This window comes from Pelodiscus sinensis, chromosome 4 (assembly GCF_052426305.1).
Source record: "Pelodiscus sinensis isolate ZL-2025 chromosome 4, ASM5242630v1, whole genome shotgun sequence".
In the NCBI taxonomy this organism is placed as follows: domain Eukaryota; kingdom Metazoa; phylum Chordata; order Testudines; family Trionychidae; genus Pelodiscus; species Pelodiscus sinensis.
The window spans coordinates 81536461-81557401 of NC_143055.1; the positions used below are offsets into that span (position 1 = coordinate 81536461).

The following is a 20941-nucleotide window of genomic DNA, read 5'->3' on the forward strand; positions in this document are numbered from 1 at the left end:
CCAAAAAAAATTGAATATTTAAACTGCCTCTGTGATCACAACTGAAAATCCCTGTAAAATGGTAGGAAAAGACAACAAATACACACAGGTAAGATTACATTGTCAACAGCATCTAATTGCAGAGAACAAGGAGTTCAACAGGATTATTTACAGAGATTTTATGTATAAAGTATTATTTTCTTCTTGAATCTTTTTCTAACTCTACACATTCTGGAGCTATGTAAACTTTCACATTTCTCTCAACTGTGAGGCAGATCTTGAATCAACTTATACTGTCCCTGTAGAGTTCATGAATATATGCAGAACACAATAATTGATAGACACAGACAAGGAAATTCTCAAAGTCACATTGTAAGACTATTGTAATGGCTACATTTCTTTGGGGTTTAAAAAAACAACTATTGCACTTTAATAATATATTAGTAAGATTTAGCATATTTTTGTAAGATCAAAATTCTTCTTTCCATGTCAAACAATGTCTCTCTCATGCTCTATCTGCACTCATGGAACTCTGTCATGAAAACATGATTTGTGATGTGAGACCTGCCAAATAACAGTTTTTCAACTGTAAGTGTGCAAAACTCCAGGAGTAGGGATGTTAAATATTGGTTAATTGACTTGTCAATTAACCTCATGAATTCTTATCAGTTACTCAACTATTCTATAGTTCCTGAGGGTGGGGCTGGCAGCCAGTGCGCTCCAGCCCCACTCCCGATGAGTCCCCTGCCACTTCATGCTGCTGCCTCTGTATCAGAGGCAGTAATGCAGGGTGCCAGCTGAAGAGTTGGTCCACGAGGGGAGCCAGTTTAAAAACTGGCTCCCCTCATGGACCAGCTGTCTGCCACCCTGCACTGCTGCCTCTGTATCAAAGACAGCAACAGCCCCTGTCCAGGGGGAGGGGCTACCTGTCCACCTGGCTCACTGTAAATGCAGAGCTGTAGCAGGCGTAGGTCCTGAACATGGAGTGAGCCAGGACTGAGCCAGGCTGCTGGCCAGCCTGTTAAAAAAAATGTACTGGTGTGGGAAGGGGGAAAGATTGGGAAATGCTTGTAGTGTATAGCTTTAACCCGTAAGCTTTTGCTTATTGGTTAATCAACTACACTATTATTTCCTTATCCAGGATTTTACAAAGTTTGTAACTAGGAAATTACACACAAAAATACTGCTAAAACCCCCCTCCATTTTTGCAAAAGTCAAGCACACAAGTTAGGAAATGCAAGAATTAAACTAAGTCTGCGCAACTTTAATTCCAGCCTTCTTATGCCTATGCATTATGATACCAGTCTTTAATTACAGGATAAAATACTTTTTCTGCAGAGGTCCTCCCTTATGTAGTGCACAGGATGATCAGTATTCATGTAAATTAACCGCTATTCAACATTTTGTTATATCCTTATTGTTCATAGTGCAGCCCTAGACATTATTTACTGCACACTATTCAAACCCTCCACTGAAGAAAGATTTATTTATTTCCTCATGGGCTTTTCTATGGTGCTCATCCGTAGAGTATCCAAATGCATTACAAACAAATTTATTTTCATGATAACCTGGGTGAGGCAATTTATTGATGGGCAACTATGGCACAGAAATATTAAGCTCACTAATTTTGAGTGCCATTTGATGTGCCTGGGACCAGATGTGGGTTGTTTTGAGTAGTTAGCATTTATAATACTTTACATTCAGGCACAGCTCTGTGGACGTCAGTCGTGCCAGTGAGTGTTCATCACTTCTACAGATCAGATTCTAGGGTATCAAGTCAGACAGCCAGATAGTGAAGAGCACACAATTAGTGACCAGCTGAAAAAAATCTGGTTTAAATGTTTTGTCCAGTATCTCACTGGAACTCTGACAGAAGAAGGGACAGAATCCAATTCTCCAGGGCAACATTCAATTGTTTTAGTCTTAAGTCCCTTATGCCCTGGCATCTCCAGCCTGTCCCACTCCTCTCTCATCATTCCAGTCCTATACACTGGCCAAGTCCTTCCCTCTGGGTCTCCTGGCTCCTTCCTGCCATGCTAGCTACTGTCAACTTTGCTTTTGAGTGCCTTTTGCTTCCAGTGCTGCCTAGGTGCTAAGCTGGGGGAGGGGATGCAATAAAATGGCAATGGTTAACCAGGATTAGCTCCTGGTGGGCCACTGCAGCTATATTTACTTGCACCTCTGCAGGTATGAGTGGCAATCTGTGGCCAACCGGAGCTGTGATTCCCCCATAGCTGCAGAGGAATAGGTAAATATGGCAGGGGGGTCCTGGTAGACTGGTTCGGACCTGTGGGCTAGCATTACCCACCCCTGTGCTAAACACGTGATACAAGGAACACACAAGAGAGATCGTCTCCCTCCTCAGTACAGGTGCCATCCCAGCCTGCAGCAACTAGGAGCTGCAATTGCAAGACAAGCCCTGCATAGCTCCTGAAGGCCTGGGCTAGAACATGCCCAGTTGTTCTATGGGATTGAAGTTTGTCTATGCAGACCAGAAGTGGACGCTCAGTGTGCACAGTAACATTGGAGTTTAGCTTTAGAGGTTTAACAAATCTCTCCTGTGCCCTTGTGAACTGAGATTTTTTTTTCAAATGTTTATAACAGGGGTGGGGAACCATTTTTTGATCAGGGGGCCACACACAAGTGAGAAGCAAAACAAAACAAAAAACATCTTCACAGACTTGAACCTCAACTAAGATGCAGGGAGGGGAAAAAAAATGAGACATTCACCTTCTTTCCCTCACATTCCAGCCCCATTAAACAGAAATTAAAAGGTACAGTTACTAAAGTTAAATCCCTGCAATCTGGATGGACACTTTTCAAAGATACCATAATAGAGGCCCAACTTAAATGTATTACCCCAAATTAAAAAAACATAGTAGGATAACTAAAAAAGAGCCACCATGGCTTAACCATGTAAAAGAAGCAGTGAAATATAAAAAGACATCTTTTAAAAAGTGGAAGTAAAATCCTAGTGAGGTAAATAGAAAGGAGCATAAACACCACAAAATAAAATGTGATAAGTCAAAAAGGAGTTTGAAGAAGAGCTAGCCAAAAACTCAAAAGGTAATGACAAAATGTTTTTTAAGTACATCAGAAGCAGGAAGCCTGCTAAACAACCAGTGGGGCCCCTTGATGATCTAGATCCAAAAGGAGCACTTAAAGACGATAAAGTCATTGCAGAGAAACTAAACGAATTCTTTGCTTCCGTCTTCACGGCTGAGGATGTTAGGGAGATTCCCAAACCTGACCCACCCTTTATAGGTGACAAATCTGAGGACTTGTCACAGATTGAAGTGTCATTACAGGAGACTTTGGAATTAATTGATAAACTTAACAGTAACAAGTCACTGGGACCAGATGGCATTCACCCAAGAGTTCTGAAAGAACTCAAATGTTAAATTGTGGATCTATTAACTGTGGTTTGTAACCTATCCTTTAAATCAGCTTCTGTACCCTATGACCAGAAGATAGCTAATGTAATGCCAATATATAAAAAGGGCTCTAGAGGCAATCCCAGCAATTACAGACCGGTAAGTCTAAAGTCAGTACTGGGCAAATTAGTTGAAACAATAGTAAAGAATACAATTGTCAGACACGTAGAAGAACATAATTTGTTGGGCAAAAGTCAACATGGTTTCTGTAAAGGGAAATCATGTCTTACTAATCTATTAGAGTTCTTTGAAGGGGTTAACAAACATGCGGACAAGGGGGATCCAGTAGATATAGTTTTCCAGAAAGCCTTTGACAAGGTCCCTCACCAAAGGGTCCTATGTAAATTAAGTTGTCATGGGATAAGAGGAAAGATCCTTTCATGGACTGAGAACTGGTTAAAAAACAGGAAACAAAGGGTAGGAATAAATGGTACATTTTCAGAATGGAGAGGGGTAACTAGGGTGTTCCCCCAAGGGTCAGTCCTATTCAACATATTCATAAATGATCTGGAGAAAGGGGTAAAGTGAGGTGGCAAAGTTTGCAGACGATACTAAACTGCTGAAGGAAGTTAAGACCAAAGCAGACTGTGAAGAACTTCAAAAAGATCTCACCAAACTAAGTGACTGGGCTACAAATGGCAAATTAAATTTAATGTGGATAAATGTAAAGCAATGCACATTGGAAAAAATAACCCCAACTATACATATAATATGATGGGGGATAATTTAGCTACAACTAATCAGGAAAGAGATCTTGGAGTCATTGTGGATAGTTCTCTGAAGACATCCACGCAGTGTGCAGCGGCAGTCAAAAAAGTAAACAGGATGTTAGGAATAATTAAAAAAGGGATAGAGAATAAGACAGAGAATCTCTTAGTGCCCTTATATAAATGCGTGGTATGCCCACATATTGAATACTGAGTACAGATGTGGTCTCCTCATCTCAAAAAAAGATATACTGGCATTAGAAAAGGTTCAGAGAAGGGCAATTAAAATGATTAGGGGTTTGAAACGGGTCCCATATGAGGAGAGATTAAAAAGACTGGGACTTTTCAGCATGGAAAAGAGGAGACTAAGGAGGGATATGATAGAGGACTATAAAATCATAAGTGGTGTGGAGAAAGTGAATAAGGAAAAGCTGTTTACTTGTTCCCATAATATAAGAACTAGGGGCCACCAAAGGAAACTAATGGGCAGCAGGTTTGAAAGAAATAAAAGGAAGTTCTTCTTCACACAGCACATAGTCAATCTGTGGAACACCTTGCCTGAGGAGGTTGTGAAGGCTAGGACTATAACAGGGTTTAAAAGAAAACTAGATAAATTCATGGAGGTTAGGTCCATAAAAGGCTATTAGCCAGTATGGGTAAGGAATGGTGTCCCTAGCCTCTGTTTGTCAGAGGGTGGCGATGCATGGCAGGAGAGAGATCCCTTGATGATTACCTGTTCGATTCACTTCCTCTGGGACACCTGGCATTGGCCAATGTCGACAGACAAGGTACTGGGCTGGATGGACCTTTGGTCTGACCCAGTACGGCCATTTTTATGTTCTTATGGGATGGAGGGGGAGCATCAAAGCTCAGGGCTTCCCCGCAGGCCTAATTAACTTTTCTAGAGGCCCCAGGCTAGTAGATTTTGTGAGGCCCCTTGAGGCTCTGGGGTGGGGCCAAAAATGAAGGATTCAGTGCGTGGGAGGGGCTATCAGGGAATGGGCTGGCAATGCAGGGTCTGGGCTGGAGAGAGGATATGGGAGCAGGTTGAGGGAGAAGGCATGGGTGGTCAGTGAAGGTAGGGCTGGGGGAAGCAAGCCCACAGCCTACTGCTGCAGCCCCACTCCCCAGAGGAGCCAAGCCGCATCCCTGGAGCAGCTCCCCATGCATTTGCACCCCCCTTCTTCCTCACCATGGGGATGGTGTGCAGCTCCAGCCTACCCCACCCTGGAGCATAGGGAGGGTGTATGGCCCCAGTCTCAGAGTACAGGGAGGGCAGGTGCTGGAGGACAGCAACACTGCCCCCAGAATGCCTACCACCATGGGTGCAAGGTCTCGGCAAGAGGGACAGAGATTTGGGGCACTGACCTAGTGCAGCTCCCACTTGTGGATACCTCACCCCATCCCACCATGGCCATGATTCCCAACCCATGGGCACAATAGGAGTGGAGACTCAAACAAGGGCAGGGAGAGCGCTTCCCTGCAATGCCGTGCTGAGCCACTTTTTCCTCGCCTGCCAGACAGAGCCCATAAGCTGGATGTGGCCTGCAACTTGCCTTGATCCAGCCTGTGAGGCTCAGGGCTCCTCCTTTCCCGCAGCGGGGAGCTGATGCTGGCACTCTAGCCCACACAGGGGTGCTGAGGCTCAGAAACTTACCATGGAGCACCAGCGCCATGGAGCACCAGCACCAGCCCCCAGTGTTGTGTCCGGAGGGTGCAGGACCCAAGCCCCACAGGCTGGATCAAGTCAAGTTCATCAGGTTCCCGATCCTTGGTTTATAACTTGGTCACATTTGAGCAGATTTTCACAAGAACAATGAAAGGCTGACTAAAAAGCAGCCCTCCTGCCAAATTTGAAGCAAGGAATTGTCAGAGCTTCTCAACTAAGAAAAAAAAGTTTAACACGGCAAAACCTACTGTTCCCCAAGCTCTAGCTCAGTGTTTCTTAAACTGTGTTCTGCAGCACACTGGTGTGCCATGAGGCAGTCGGAGGTGTGCTGCGGAGAATTCAAACAGAATTCAAAATGGCTGCCCTTAAAGGGGCAGGCAACTTTTTTTGGCTCAATAACTCCCCTTTACCCCCAATAATTTTACCCCCGACTTTTTAGGTTTTTTTGCTCAACAAAAAATCCTTGGTGTTCCCCATAAAAAAATTATTGTTTGGTGTTCCTCAGTCTTAAAAAGTTTAAGAAACACTGTTCTAGCTAAAGCAAAATACAGGACTATGTAACACTTTAAAGACTAACACGATGGTTTATTAGATGATGAGCTTTCATGGGTCAGACCCACTTCCTCAGATCAAATAGTGGAAGAAAATAGTCACAACTATATATACCAAAGGATACAATTTAAAAAAAGGAACACATATGGAAAGGACAAATCGAATTTCAGAACAGAAGGGGGATAGAGAGAGGGCGAAAGGGGGGAGGTAAATGTCTGTGAGCTAATGATATTAGAGGTGATAATTGGGGAAACTGTCTTTGTAATGGGTAAGATAATTAGCGTCTTTATTCAAATTTGAGTGTAAAGTGTCGAATTTAAGAATGAATGACAGCTCAGAGGATTCTCTTTGAAGTGAAGTCTTAAGGTCTTTGAAGCAGGATGCAGGTAATTAAGTCGTTGAGACAGTGTCCTTTCTGGTTGAAATGGCAAGAAACTTTTTTCTTTGTGATCCTGTCTAATATCTAATAAGTGGGTCTGGCCCACGAAAGCTCATCATCTAATAAACCATCTTGTTAGTCCTGTATTTTGCTTCAGCTACACCAGACTAATATGGCTACATTTCTATCACTGTTCTAGCTAAAACTTCTAAGAAAAAAACAGCCTGAGGCAGCCAGCCAGCATGTAAAATTCCAGCTCAAGTAGTTAAAAGTTTGGCAAAGTTATAAGCAACTGAAAAAAAAAAAAAAAAAGCATTGTATAACCTGAAGTATGAGAATTATACATTGAACAGATAGTTGACACACTAGTCAACTAGTCGCTACCTACCCTCCCCCCCCCCCGCTGCCTCTGTAAGAAAAAGGCAGCAAGGAGGGGAGGAGGAAGAGGGGGTGCTTCAAAGTGTCAGTACCACATGAGCCTGAGGCCAGACCCTGTGTTCCATGCATCGCTGCCACTTTGAAATGCCGTAGGGAGCACAGGACCAGCGCTTTTGCCTTTGAAGTGTAGCAACAGCCCTGGGGCTATTGCTACACTTCAAAGGCAGAAGCGTCCTTATCAAGTAATCGAATAGTTGATGTGAATTTCCCATTAATTTAAGTTTAACATTCCAAATGAGAATCCTTAATAATGGCATTGCCAGCGCCATCTACAATAAAACAAAACGAAGAAAAATCATGTCTTAAAATTTATATTTAGAAACAGAAATTGAAGATGAGGAGAGAGCAATCCAGTGATCAAAAGGATAGTTTGATTGCCTTTCCTGCCACAGACTTCCCATGTGATCTTGGGCGAGTCTCTTAGTTGTTCTGTACCAAAGTTCTCCTTTTTTTAAATTTATTTTTTAATTTAGAATAAAAAGATGATGATACAAAGCTCTGGCTGCCCTAATGTCACTTGCAGCACAATACAAAATGAAAATGTGGTACTTTCCTATATAAGTGGAGTACTGGAGAATAACTGCATTTAAGATTGTGCGGCACTTAAACACTAAGTTAGTGGAGGCCATGTAAGTACCTTATAGATGAAAGCTATTTCTACATGTACAATTTGCCCCACCCTAAAGCTTGACATCAGGGGGGAAAATGCTACTAAATATTTCTGTTTTAAAACGTTTAATTTACAAAGCTTTTTAATATTAATATTACATGTACATGTAGTGGACAACCATACTAGTCTGCCTTTTGCAGATTCACAGGGGAAAACTCTTTCAGTAACATTAATCAGAGAGGCAGCACTGGCAACTCCCAATTTACCCACAAAATTCTACCCTCATCTTGAGTGTCTACTTATAAAAACCATAACAAACACAGCACATTCCCTTGGCATATCACTTATCCCATTTTGTCTATGCTTTACAGATTATAATAAATGCACACCTTTATGCAGGCAGCTATTATCATACATCAGTGCAGAGCAGCAGAATAAAAACAAAAGGAACAGACATCTAGCAGATATAATGGAATTTCCCGTCCATCTTCAGAGGGCTCTCGGGCTCAGTAAATGTACACTCCTCGTTATGGATGGCAAGTATTATTGCTGCCCTGTTAGAAGGGTTGTCCTTTAAATGAGATATCAAATCTCTAGTCTGTCCCTCTCTTGTGACTGTACACATACCTAATAGTACGTTTTGATCAAAGAAAGGCTTGCTGCTCTTCCTTGACCATTACTGGCTCTCACAGGGTTGCCCAAATGCTGTGGTTTTCAGTGGTCATGGAAAGACTTAGAGAAATTTACCAGTTTCATTCAGAAACCAGAAAGAGACATTTAAAAAGAATTTATTTGCTATAGAGTTCTTTCACACGACTCTTCCCTCCCTAAAATTATGCAGAATGGGCAACACATTGAGAAACTGGCTACTGAACCTGCCATTACAGGTTTTGTCTGCACTAAAAGATTTGTAGAGAGGGGAAATCTGTACAACTCTGCAGCTGCATTTTTACTACCAGTATTAGTGGTGATGGCGGGGGTCAGAGGTCATGGTGTATTGCAGTGTAGGAGGCCAAGGTTAAATATTAGGAAAAGGGTGGTGAAGTACTAAAATGGGTTGCCTAGAGAGGTGGTGGAATCTCCATTCTTAAAGGTTTACAAAGCCCTGGCTGGAGTTAGGGTTGGTTCTGCCTTGAGCAGAGAGTTGGACTAGATGACATCTAGAGGACTCTTCCAACCCTAATCATCCATGATTCTATGAAAAACATTGAATCCTGACTATGCAAATAACCAGGGCTCACCGAACCGCGGCAAACCCTGCTCGCCAGCCGTGCTGTCCGGGAACCTGTGCATGCGCAGATCATTCTGCGCATGCACAGATCGCCCGAACCCAGCTCTTCCGGGTTGCAATCTACTCGCCATGGGTGAGTAGATTGCATTATTTGTTGAGCCCTGCTAATAACTTACTAACTGTATAGATCCACTTTTTTTCTGGTTGCTACAGTAGTATGACCAATACATTTTTTTTCATGTGATTGAGTCCATAAGCCTAGCCACCCAGTAGAAGGTACACAAATGGCGACTACAGCCCATAGCCTGAGCCAAGAGGATAGCATCTGTGAAGCCATTGTGCAGCAAGCCTCCATGTTGGTGGAGAACATTTCTTTCCCCAGGTCCTGTACAAAGTTCATTGAGAACCTGTCTACACAAGGCAAATACTCCAGTTTCCCAGTGTGAAGTTACATTCTGGAATATTTTAGATCTTGGTGTGCCCAGAACCGAGAGTCATCTTGTTACTGCCCCTGCCTCCAGAGAGAGTGAGACTTATTGGGGCCTGTCTGAGTGATGGCTCCTTGATACCACATTTGTTAAATAATCTCCAGTGGGCTGTGCCAGTCCTCACTTTGACTTGCAGGTTAACAGTAGGCGCCAGCGGTGGACTTAGGGCAGGGCGAGCGGGGCGGCTGCCCCGGGCCCCGCGCTTCCCGAGGCCCTGCACATGCACCATGTGAAAGGGGGGGCCCCGTGAAATTTCGCTGCCCGGGGCCCCGCGGCGCTGCCCTGGGCCCCGCGGCGCTCTCATGCACCCCTGGTAGGCGCACCCCAGTCCTCGCGACCCTTTGAAGTGCTCCCTATTGTGTTTAGACCCTTATCCATTGAACATTCATAGAAATACCAGGCTTGCAATTCCCCAAATCAATAGTGCACACACCAACTTGTTTGTTTTAGTTCAAGATTTGCTCCTTCTGGAATACCACAGCATTGATATACAGTTATAGCGAAAACAATACAAAATTATCAAAGATCAATATTTAAGAGATAGCAAGTAAGGATAATCTAAACAGAAGGATTATATATAAACCAACATCATAACATGACTGTAAGGGTTTGTCTACAAAGCATCCTTACCTCAAAATAAGCTACGCAGTTTGCGCTACACAAATTGCATAGCTCAGTGTTTCCCAATTGGTGCTCTGTGAAACCCTGGGGTTCCGCGAAGCAAAAGTAGGGGTTCCACGAGGAGCCAGCATTCCCTGTGAAAGAGAGAGCACCGGTGTGATGGGATGGACCCATCCCTGGGGGAAGGACTGATCCATCCGCATGCAGTCTTCACCAACCCCTGCCTTTTACGGGGTGCACAAGGGGCAGATGCCTGTCTGTGCCCCCTGTTCTTCAGGGCTGTTCTGCCGCCGGGGGAAAGCTGAGCCAGGGCCGTGCATCCGGGGTGGCAAGGGGCAGGACAGGTGATGTCAAGACGGAGCGTGCGTCAGGGGGAGGGGTTAGCAGGGCGGACCAGAGCAGGGCATTCAAAAGGGCTGTGGCCACAAAAGACAGGGTGGGGGAGGCAGTGAGAGAGATTAGAGGGAGACAGGGGAACGGGAGCACAATCAGAGCGGGGGAGGAAGCATCAGCATTATCCCAGTGCCTGGAGTTAAGGTGCGGAGGTGGTGAGCATCGGAGCTAGGAGAACACGGGGGGGGCCAAAGTCCGAGGTCCCTGGGGATAGGAAGAAGCCCAGGGCGGGGCTTGCCTACAGATGGCCCACGGATTGGTGCGTTGTGGCAGGAGCCCCACCAGCCAGACATGTCCTTGCCTGCACCTGTTTTTAGGGCCCTGGGCTGGGACCCATGAGCAAGGGCAAGTCCGGGTCCTCTTACCCCCACCCGCCAGCAGCAGGGCAAAACTGTTGGAGACGCTTGTGGTATGGGTCTACAAAATGGACTGCCATGGAGGCAGAAACAATTATAAACTGGTTAGCAAAAGGACGGCTGGGTGGCCATTAAAGACAGAGCCAACTGACAGAAAAGGGGGAGCGGACTGCCACCCCTTTACAGCCGGCTAACCAGCAGAGGCGTATAGAGGCAGAGGCAGAGGGAACAGTTGCTCCCGGCCAGCACACCAGGAGAGTGCCAAACAGGAGTGACCCCACGTGACCCACAGTGGGGAGGGAAGCACTTCCCCTCCCCAAAGGAGCTGGCGTGCACTGCCTGAATAGCTGGGACTGTGGCACCCGGCAACTTAGTTCCAGGGCTTCTCTGCACAGTGCGGGGGAAGGGAAGAAGTTCAGGAGACCCGTGCCTTCGCAGCTCAAACTATTCAGGCAGCACGCTCTGCCCTGGGACTCCCCGCGCCCTCCCTCTCCCGCAGGATGGCATCACGGAAGTAAATTGCTGGGGTGCAACAGCCCCTGTTGCTCAGGCAGCACGCACGCCAGCTGTTTGGGGAGAGGGAGTGCAGTCGTACACTTCACGGAACCCAGAGGTGCTGCAGAATTGCCACAGAATTGCCAGGTACTGATCCCAGCTGCCCCTGTCCAGTCCCCCCCCCCATGAGTACCCTGTCCCCTGTCCCCACCAGCACTGTCCCCAGCACCCAGCAGCCACCCTAACACCCAGCACCACCCTGTCCCTGGCCCCAGCAGCCTGCCACACACCCCAGGACCCAGCACCACCCTGGACCCAGCACCGTGCCATCCACCCTAGCACCCAACAGCACCCTGTTCCTTGTCCCAACACCCTGCCACCCACCCCAGTGCCCAGCAGGACCACAGCACCCTCTCCCCAGCCCCAGTACCCACTAGCACTCGGTCCCCTGCCCCCACCAGCACAGCTGGGACCACATTCATGAAGCTTGGGGGTTTTTGGAGGGGGGTTTTCTTTTGCATATCACTTGTGTGGCCCCAACTGACTTTTCTGTGGGTCGGTGACCCTGGACTCAAAACAGGTTCCTCACCCCTCTCATAAATAAAGACAATGCTAAAATCTTTTGATTTTGACATAATATTTTATTTAAAAATGAAGCCAGGCCAACAAGCCCCCAATTGGGGCCAAACCCCCATCTCACTGCAGCATCAGAACACTCCTGCACCACGTGACCCCAAATCTGAGCCTATCATACACTGGAAGCCCCTGTCCTGAGCCTCTTATATCCCCAAACTCCTGCATCCCCACATCCTCAGTCTTCTGCCACAACACTCCTACACCATCCACATATCACAAATCTGTGCCCTGAGCCCGTGATACTCACAACCTCCTTTCCCTGAGCCCCTCACATATCCAGTCCAAACTCCTGCACCCTCACATCCACAAGCCCATGGCTTGCTCAGTACCCCAACTCTTCACCTGACCCCAACACTCTCCACCCTGAAGCCTCCTCCCCAAGCTAGTATCCCCTTCTCCATCTCCTCCGGCATCCAAATTCCCTCCCAGAGCTTGCACCTCTCACCCCTTCCCACACCCAAATCCCTCATTCCCACCCCAGAGCCTGCACCTCCTGTCTCAACCTAGTGAGAGTGTATAAGGGCTGGGGATAGCAAATGGAGAGGAGGGGGACAGAGAAGAGAAGGGGTGGGGGTCTTGGGGAAGGAATGTGATTTTCATGCATTGGTGGGTCTCTTCCCCCCCCCCTTTTTTTTTTTTTTTTTTTGGTGCTTGACAAACCTAGGGGGTTCCTTGAAATTCTGAAAAGCTGAAAAGGGTTCCATGGACAAATAAAATTGGGTAACACTGGATAGCTTATTTCAAGTTAATTTTCAAGCAACTCAAGTTAAAGTGCTATTCTGAAACTTCTCTTAACTCTCGTGCAGTGAGGTTTACAGGGAAGTCAGAATGGTGAGCCCATTATATTTCTATATAACAGGCTTGCTCTCAAGATGCGGAATAGAACTCTGCAGTGTAGATATAGCCCTAGAGACTAAACTTAACAGGCTAACTTCCTGCCTAAAGCAGCCTTATTTCATCCAAAGCCTTTTGCATAGCTGATCAGGATCACATTTTCACAAATGTAAGCATGCTATCAGTTTATTTTCTAGGTGCAGTATAAGAGAGTGTTTTCCTCATTTCCAATGTATACCCCTCCAAAGTTCATTGTTTTAGCACATGGCCAGAGTAATCCTATGGCTTGTTTTTTCATGTGTGCTCCTTTCTGCTTGACTCCATATTTAAATAGGGCTTACAATGTATATTTTTTGTTTCTACAGAGATACATATATTACCTCATATCTCAAAGAAAACTTGTCCTCTGTGGCTGGTGACAGACTTTAAGGCGTATTTTGAGTACATACACAACTCCTTAAATATCATCCATATTTACAACTTACAATGACTGTAAAGATTAGTAGGACATAAGATTTTATTAGAGATCTCACATTACTCTCTTTGGTGAACTAGAACATACATGATTGATTTGGGAGATACCCGCAACCTCTGTAACTCTCTGGTAACAGACACCAGTTGATTCTTGGGTAACATGGAGAGTGTTGAAGGTTAAGACAAGACATTTGCATTTTGCAGCAAAAGCAGAGCATTGAACCAGGGAGATCTTAGAAGCACATTGTGAATGAACTTCAGGAGAGGGATGCTTGCACTTGTTCAAGGCCAATGAATGGAAGATTACAATACCTGGTCATTCAATCTGGGTTTAGACAAAAGGTTGAATCTTGGAGATGTGTAACCCTAGGTTGACAGTTAATAGAATAAGGGCTTTTATTTTAAACAAAACTATAGATTAAAAAAAGAAAAAAAATCACTATAAATAAATGTATGCTCTTTGTTTTTGAATTTCACTCTTTATGGACAATGAATCAGACCCAATTTTATTGTAGGTGATTTTACATTCTGCTTCTCAAATAATAAGCTGATGTTTTAAGTCTTTGGGTCTTTTTGCTTAGAAATTTCCTTCAATGATAGTAACAAAAATCATTCTGCCAAAAATAAACAGAAAAAAAGTTTAGGTTGAAACTATTTTTCCTCTCCAGAACTGCCATCAGAATGAAGTCAGGTACTTTGCACTGCTCCAGTTTGCATTATTTATCAGTCACCAGTATCTCAGTATGTATTCAAAATTGGAGCCAGAGGATTCCAAAATGAATGTCAAGACAAAGTCAAAGACTGAAGTGAATACCTGAAGTCAATTGAATTGATCCTGAAAATATCCCCATACCTTTCCATTTTGCTCATTGTTGCTGTGACCTTTTTAAAACAGACTACTGGAAAATGTGTTACTGTACTGAGAGAAACATCTGTCCTTCCTAACTGTTCTTGAGTTTATGATCTGTAGGTGATTATGGGCAACTAACATAATACTGCATCACTGACTAAAATAACATGTGCTGCAGGCTAAACATTTTTAGGCAAGAATTTTAAGTTGTGTTTGTTTTTTGTTCTTCAGCTACACATTTAGCACAGTTGCTACATGATGTGATGGGGAACTCAGTAAAAATCAGGCTAAAGGATTAATGAGAAGCAAAGAATTAATTCTAATAGGATTTTATTTTCTGTGATCAAAGGTTGTCTGGAGTAGTTTGCTCTCAAAAGTAGTTTTTCATGGTTATTAGGTTTTAAGGGCATACAATTTTATAGCTGTGATTTTCCTCAATAAGTGCAAGGATGCTTTAGGTGGAGTTTATAATTACAAACATAAATACTTGAGTAAGATTTGCTGTGGTACAGTGCTTGTCAAATACAAGGTATTCCAAAGTGCTTTATCAAACAGTGGATTAGAGACTATAGGGCATACTGTCACTACGTAATAAATGGAATAGCCAGTACACATGAAAGTGCTCAAATATTATCTTAAAGCCTTTCCAAAAATGGTGCATGGTTACAACACTAACAAGCATTACAACATTGAAAGTCATTGTGTTGCTGATGGCCACTGACTTTTTTTTTTAAATGTATTATTAAGCTCTGCTTAGAGCACATCTAACTGACACACAACATTCAAAATGCCTAAACAGTCAGTGGCCTATGTACCATATTGCTTCTAGTGCTGCTAAGACAAGTTGGTTGGCTCAGTCTTGGAAACTCTTCCTGACAGTCCTATTTCTTTATTGTGTGATTGGTCACCAGGAACATTAAGAGCAACCTATGGACTATTCCTGTGGCCAGTACTGGCAAAGCTCAAAGACTTGAAGTCATTTTCTATTTTCTACCATATTTTGTTAACACTTCTTTAGGGAGAGGGTGCAGGGTGAGGGTTTCTAGTTCTCATGGGAAAAAAGGGTTAAGAAGGATCATGCCATTTGTAGACACCAGGATTTGATAAAATTTTAAGGACTATCTAGAAAGATTATTAATGGCCCCACATGGAATGACACTTTTTAACATATAAACCAAAATAATTCAGGAAAACAACAGATACATTCTCTCTCTGCATTTTCCTTTTTGAAGTTGCCCCTCAAATCATTTGCAAGAAGTAGCATGATTAGAGAATTATCACAGGTTTTTGAACTAGAACTCTGGATGAGTTTAGTGGGATGATGGAGGCATAGGTGATAAAGAAATAACTTAGTGGAACAGTTAATATAAATGAAAAACAAATTAAAAAAAACTTTTCCTTGAATTAAGTTAGTTCTCTACATGAAAATCTCATGCCTTCCTTTCCTACTTATTATGAAGTACAAAACGGAAGGGCTCTCATTAGGGTTTTCTAGTGCAGTGTTTCTCAACTAGAAGTACACCTTTAAAAAAAAGTTAAGTACCCCCAGTACCTATAGTTTTCAGACACACAAAAATTTTCTACCATTACAACACGTTTGTTTAAACAACTTAATTGTAGCCGGGCAGGGGATTAAAACTTAAAACAAAAATTCAGTTTTCTCCAAATTTCAGTTGTGTTGATATACCCCAGTCTTCTCTTAAGTGCCCCTAAGGGTACTCGTACCACTGGTTGAGAAACACCGTTCTAATGCAGCCTTCTGCACTCAAAAGCAAGCTTAAGTATTATCCCAATGGTTCTTAACCAGAGGTACATTGTCCCTGGGGGTGTGCAGAAGTCTTCCACAGGGTACATCGACTCATCTAGATATTGGACTAGTTTTACAGTAGGCTACATAAAAAGCATTAGCAAAATCACTACACACTAAAATTCCATACAATCACTTGTTTATATTGCTCAATATACGCTATACGCTGAAATCTAAACACGATATTTATATTGCAATTAACATATATTGTGGTTACATGCTAAAAATTAGAAAGTAAGCAATTTTCAGTAGCAGTGCTGTGACACGTCCATATTTGTGTGTCTGGTTTTTTCAAGTGAGGACAAATCAGATTCATGAAAGGGATACAACATCCTGAAAAGATTGAGAGCCACAGATCTAGATACCCACATAGGAGTTTCCAAACCTGCTCTTAAAAACCGCCAAATGATAGAGATTCTACAACCTCCCTGGGCAATTGATTCCAGTGCTTAACCATCCTGACCACGTTTAGAAGTTTTTCCTAATGTCCAACCTTAACTTCCCTTGCTTATTTTAAGTCTATTGCTTCTTGTCCTACCTTTAGACGCTAAGAAGAACAATTTTTCTCCTTCCTCCTTGGAGTGACCTTTTTAGGTACTTAAAAACTGTTGCCATGTCCTTCCCTTCACTCTTCTCCAAACTAAATAAATCCAGTTCTTTAAATCTCTCCTCATAGGCCATGTTTTCTAGACCTTTAATAATTTTTGTTGCTCTTCTCTGGACTTTTTCCAGTTGGTTCACATCTTGCATGAAATGGACAAAGTATTCCAGTTGAGGCCTAATCAGCCTAAAGTAAAGCAGAAAAATTATTTCTTGTACCTCGCTTATAACATTCCTGTTAATATCGCTCAGCATTTTGTTAGGGTATGTCTATACTACCCCGCTAGTTCGAACTAGCGGGGTAATGTATGCATACCGAACTTGCTAATGAAGCCCGGGATTTGAATTTCCCGGGCTTCATTAGCATAAAACCGGCGCCGCCATTTTTAAAAGCCGGCTAGTGCGAACCCCGTGCCGCGCGGCTACACGCGGCACGGGCTAGATAGTTCGGAATAGCTAGCTAGTTCGAACTATCTAGCCCGTGCCGTGTGTAGCCGCGCGGCACGGGGTTCACACTAGCCGGCTTTTAAAAATGGCGGCACCGGCTTTATGCTAATAAAGCCCGGGAAATTCAAATCCCGGGCTTCATTAGCAAGTTCGGTATGCATACATTACACCGCTAGTTCGAACTAGCGGGGTAGTGTAGACATACCCTCTGTGTTTTAAAAAAAAAAAATTTAAAAAAAAATAAAAAAGCTGTTATACTCAGGGCTCACCGAGCCGCAGCAAGCCCCGCTCACCAGCCGCACTGTCCGGCGAACCCAGCTCTTCCAGGTTGTACATAGTTTGCCGAGCCCTGGTTATACTCTTCACTCCAGATCCCTCTCTGCAATACACCTTCCTAGGCAGTCACTTCTTAGTTTGAATATGTGCAACAGCTTATGGCTTCCTGAAAAGGGTATTTTGCATTTGTTATTGAATTTCATCCTGTTTACTTCAGATCATTTCTCCAGTCTGTCAAGATCAGTTTGAATTTTAATCTTCCAAAACACTTGCAATCTCTCCCAGTTTGGTATCATCTGTAAACTTTGTAAGTGTGCTCTCTATGCCAATAGCTAAATAATTACTAAAGTTACTGAACAGATCTACAAAAGCAGCGAGGAGTCCTGTGGCACCTTATAGACTAACTGAAGTGTAGGAGCATAAGCTCTCGCGGGCAGACCCACTTCGTCAGATGCATGTAGTGGAAATTTCCAGAGGCAGGTATAAATATGCAGTCTGTGAATGGCTAGCTAACTACAAAAGCAGCTTCTCCTCTCTTGGAAATAACACCTCCAGATCAGCTACTAGAAGTGGGCATCATCCTCCCTGATTGGATCCACCTTGCCATCTCTAGCCTGATTCTGGCCTGCATATTTATACCTGCCTCTGGAAATTTCCACTACATGCATCTGATGAAGTGGGTCTTTGCCCATGAAATCTTATGCTCCTACACTTCAGTTAGTCTATAAGATGCCACAGGACTCCTCGCCGCTTTTACAGATTCAGACTAACACGGCTACCCCTCTGATACTGAACAGATCTAGACTCAGATCTGATCCCTGTGGGACCCCACTCAATATTCCCTTCCAACTTGACTGTGAACCACTGGTAACTACTTTGTAGGAATGGTTTTTCAAGCATTTATGATCCCATAAAGTAGCTCCATGTAGGTTGCATGTCCTTAGTTTATTTATAAGAAAATCAAGCAAGGCAGTATGAAAAGCCTTACTAAAGTCAAGATATATCACATCTTCCACAGGACATCCCAGCTGCATTTGGCTGGGGGAGAGGCACCAGGTTCAAGCTAAATTTCCCTTGGCCATGGCAGATCAGAGGCCAGATTGGGTTGGGGCTGGGACAGCCCTTCTCTGGCTGACAGGTCCCCACCTAGGGTGGATTCCTCGAGCACCAGTGCGGTGCTAACTAGATGGCTGTGTGGCCACACAACCATGTAGCTGATAGGGAACTTAGGTCATGACCCACTTTGGGGGCCTGACCCACAGTTTAAGAACTGTTGCTCTAAATCCAACAGGAAAATTGGGAAGTCATAGGAGGAGGATTACAGAAATCAATACGGGTGATAGTGAAGGCCTGTCTAAACAGAGCATAAAGAACAGATCAGAAATATTATGGTCGAAGATATATAGCATGCAGAGTTTGCTAGTGGGTTTAATTCCTGGATCCCAGTAACAGGTATTTTCAACACAGCTTTAAAGGTATATCTTTTGATATGGCCAGCTTCCTTTGGCCCATTGATATGAATCTTGTGTAAAGCCAATTTATTCCATCACTGCAAAGGTGGAGTTTTTACATGGCTATAGCTAGCATAATGTAAAAGCCACAGAGACAAGGTACTATAGTTTTTACCTTGATGTAGACAAGTCAAATCAACCACCTACTAAGAAGTAGGTGGCAAGGAAGATGTAGGGCTCACAGCTTCAGTTTGCTACTTGCATAGCTTCGATGTGCTGGTATGTTGGATTAGCTCACACCAATGCTTTGCATGCTCGAACACAGGCTCTCAGAGATCCTGATTATTTAGTGATCTGAACAGGATGGGTCAGAATAAGGAAGAATTTTGGCTGATTTGACAGAACTGTATGGCTAGTCCAAAACTGCACTGTAGTGTGTTTAGGAGGGTGTGAAGCTACTAGCAATGGTGGACAATTGCAGGATAAGGGTTAAAGAAACTGAAGTGAGTAAGCAAAAACTGAATAGTTTACAACTTTACAGAGACTCCTCCTTAGGCACACCTGATGGGCCACAAGGACATATCTGTTTACTGCTCACATTATTTTGTGAATAGCAGAGCTCTGTGACAGACAAATAGCATGAATTCACCAGTGTTCCTGTGGCAAAGTCCCTGAAGGTATAAACAACCACATCACACATTTGAGCTCAGAAAGAAATAGATTACCTAAATTGGACTGCAGTTACCACCGATGAGAGACAGCATTAACACACTGCTATCAACATACACTTATTCTATTCATAATCATGCATGGACGTATGAGGTGGGGCTTGTTGTCCTTCGGTACTTCAGCTCCTATTTGCTAGTTGGGCCTATTGAAAAAAGGCCTCAATAAATTGGATGATTTGGTAGCAGTTGTTAGTTCAGATCACATACAAAGCTCTTTCGAGTCTATTAATAAAGTTGCAGCCACTGCTCTTAAAACCCAAGTTTTGAATCTGTGTTTATTCTCTACCATCTAGCAGTAACACACAATCAGAACATAATGTAGGTTTCCTTTCAGTGAAAAGCTGACAATAAGTACAACAAAAAAGAAGTGTTAGAATGTTAAACCAGGAAGGGAGGGGGAGGATAATTTTTTTAATAATTAGTTTATAAAGATTCAGTCCGAACTATAAGCTTAATAAAATAATCTAGCTAGGTCTCATTTCCTTTTATTCAGTTACAAGGCCATAACTCTGATGATTCACTCCTGTATCACTCCAGAATGTTCTGATAAGAACACAGTCAGCAAGATGAACAGCATTAATATGTCTGAGATCAAAAGAGAACTTTCTTCTGTTGAGTTGTATCAGCAAAACATTCATTACATGTAAACACACTCTAGATTAAAATATCATACTGGAGATACTGAGATATTATAGAGAAAGAGCAGCCCCTAGGGGGATAAAACAAGTAACTGCATGACAAGCTACCCTTACAAAAGAAAAGAATCTAGGTATTAATATAGTGTAAAGGAAAAACAAACCAGAACATGCTCATTACAATGTGGGGGGGGGGAGGGGAATGGAGGAGAAGAGAACAGTCACGAGACATTAAACAGAAATTGTTTAACTTAGTGGGTTCTGGTGGTTTAAGAAAAAGACATCAAAATGATCTGCTTAATCCCTTAGAAAAATGATGTTCCTTTCTACCACAGATTCTGGAACCTTATGAGGTGGTAAGTCTTTGGGGCAAAACTCACCTGTGATGTAAGCAGGCAGAAATCCATTAGAGTCGTGGAACTGACAAGGAAAACTCCAATGGAGTTATTTCGAATAGTAAGAGGGGATAGTTAACCAGAAGTCATATGATGATATTAAAGGGAATATATTTAGATTGAATAGCACGAAAACCTTCCTGACATGGAGATGTATGAAGCTGTGAAAACTCCTATGTTTGGGACACCACTTATAGATATGATCTCCACTGACTCTCTCACACATACATACCCACTCCTATTCTCATTATGCTTAAAAAGGGGCAGGAGGGGGCTATTCCAGTCCAGCCAGGCCACTGGTTAACCATAAGCAGTAAGTATCCCCTAAAAAGAGCTGCCTCCATTAGATCAAAAAGATTTATCAGGTTCAAGTTATCTACTATTTTAACTCCCTTTTACAAGATTAACACTCAGGGCTTGTGTTCACATACAGCACTACAGCTACTACACCATGGG

The 20941-nt window shown here is 43.4% G+C and overlaps 1 protein-coding gene across 7 annotated transcripts in view; it reads right to left on the reverse strand.

The window, feature by feature from the left end:
* FHIP1A (FHF complex subunit HOOK interacting protein 1A) overlaps positions 1 to 20941 on the reverse strand; it is a 115014-nt gene that overhangs the window by 50541 nt on the left and 43532 nt on the right. For 3 of the 7 annotated variants that reach the window (XM_075930042.2, XM_075930041.2, XM_075930039.2), the window contains one exon: positions 10118 to 10242. The exons of the other annotated variants lie outside the window; for them this stretch is intronic. The gene's annotated coding sequence lies outside the window, so the exon portion shown is untranslated. The remainder of the gene's footprint in view (positions 1 to 10117; positions 10243 to 20941) is intronic. 7 annotated transcript variants of the gene reach the window in all.